A 2,070-nucleotide genomic window follows, 5' to 3' on the forward strand; every position below is an offset into this window, starting at 1 on the left:
CCGCTAGCAACACACTCAACACAGAGATAAACTCTACTAAAAGCTCTTCCAACACCACCACCTCTAGTAACACCAACGACAGAAACAGAGAAAAGTTCAACAACTCAAGTGAGAATAAATCTGCAAACACTGAGACAGCCACCACAAACACGAACAACAATAGCAACAAGCCAAGCGTTTGCGAGATCGCCTCTATGGCGAAGCAAATTAAAGAAAGGTTCAATTACATAATCGAAGATATTAAAGGCTTGAAGGAGCTATTGGCAAGAAGTGGAAACAATATCTCTCTAAATACCCGAAATGAACTAATAAGGGATACGAATAAGAAAACCCTCATTTACAAATGTGTGACTATAAATAAAAGACTATAACAAGCAATACGGTAGCGACTTGAGCTCATTTTAAAACCGATGTGGAATGCAAAGACATATATAAAAAGAGGAAAACGTTTCGGCACTGCGTGGATGCGTTTTGCAACAGATCAAGAAGCAAGACACCATTCCACAGTGCCACTAAGATCTCAGGATTTTTCGCTCGTACTGACGTGCCTTGGTCGGTGCGTAACGAAAGTAAAAATTGGGGAGGTGCACCCAGAGATAAATATACGCTGGGTGGTTGATAGCGGCAGTCCTACTGGACATAGACAACACCGCCAAAATACTCAAAATACTGAAGGTGCACAAGTTGCACCAACAAAACCGGTCGGGTCAGTGGATGGAGGTCTTAATTCAAGTAGAACAAGGGAACATAGAATTCAACCCCGTTTTGTTCAGCCTACTGGACGGCACAAAACTCTACGAGGCCGTAAAGCACATAAGGCCGACGTGGTGACAAAAACCACCTCAAGGACTCTTGTCCCAGACAGGGAAGGGAGGAACGGCTGGCACTTTTACTCACACCAGCTTTGGTGCAATCTCCAGCGCAGCAGCATCAGCAGGTACTCTAGCTGCAGATGTCAGTGGCCAACACAGCAAAGATACCATCAATATGACCATCTTCACCACCACTACCAACAACAACTCAGCAAAGGTACCATCAACATCACCATCATTATCACCACTACCAACAACCACAATACTGCCCTCAGCCACCGTCGAAACACCACCAACAGCAACTACAGCAACAGCACAAAAAAACCGACCTCAATATCAGTCAGAGTACCGTCACCAGCAGTAGTAGCAGCACCAGCAGATGCAGTCCTACCAAGTGTAACACTAAGCAGTGGCCCTCAAGTTATCCCCTTCCCGACCAGGGCAACTCAGACCTTCCAAGCACTGAGGTCGAGAAGGATGAATGGCTTACAGTCCCAAGTAAAAAGTGAAGAAAGAAAACGGCAAAACCACTAGAAGAAAAAGGTGGGGGGGCACAAAGTAGCTGAATATCCCAACAGCAGCAACACCCAAACACAACCGCCAGCAACAACAAAAAAACCTCATTCACCTGCACAACAGCCTCATCCACAAACACAGGCAAGAACACAAATCCAAACACCAGGAGATTCCACAAACATAACCAACCTGACAGCCATAAACACAAATAACATCGAACTCATGAACCATTTAAGAGATCACACAGACACCACAATAAAAATTTTGTTTTCCCGACACACAACACACCACCATCACATATACAATTGTTTAAAATATCACAACAGACATACAAAATTTTTATATCAAATTACCCCGGAGCTGTTGGGCAGTTTCAGAAAAAAACATTACCAAAGGGCTTTTCAAAAATCTACTTGTGAAAACACGCATCCAAGAACAGTCTAAGGAACGGCGACTACACTTGCTCTCCGTCAAGCAAACGCTGGAGGTGCCACGGCCTGAGCGCATGCTTCTTCCACAGCTCGTCTGTTTGACTTATCTGCAATAACATTCGGGCCTGGGTCTAAGGATAATTTCCAGAAATCCCTGGCCTGGCAGTAAATCTGGGGTGCACTATCTGTTCGAGATAAACTTTACAAGCACGGAAGTGCCGTCAGCTGAACCTACCCTAGCTGCGCGCAGAGCGAAGAAACCGTTCTCTACGCACTCGTTCAGTGCCTGAGCATTGCTGACCTGTAGGTTT

General features: G+C 45.2%; 1 protein-coding gene across 1 annotated transcript in view; it reads right to left on the reverse strand.

Annotated features, from left to right (window-relative positions):
- Nucleotides 1-2,070, reverse strand: part of LOC106877966 (heme peroxidase 2) — a 12,794-nt gene that overhangs the window by 3,615 nt on the left and 7,109 nt on the right. The window lies entirely within an intron of this gene.

The sequence above is a fragment of the Octopus bimaculoides genome, chromosome 20 (assembly GCF_001194135.2).
Source record: "Octopus bimaculoides isolate UCB-OBI-ISO-001 chromosome 20, ASM119413v2, whole genome shotgun sequence".
Lineage (NCBI taxonomy): Eukaryota > Metazoa > Mollusca > Cephalopoda > Octopoda > Octopodidae > Octopus > Octopus bimaculoides.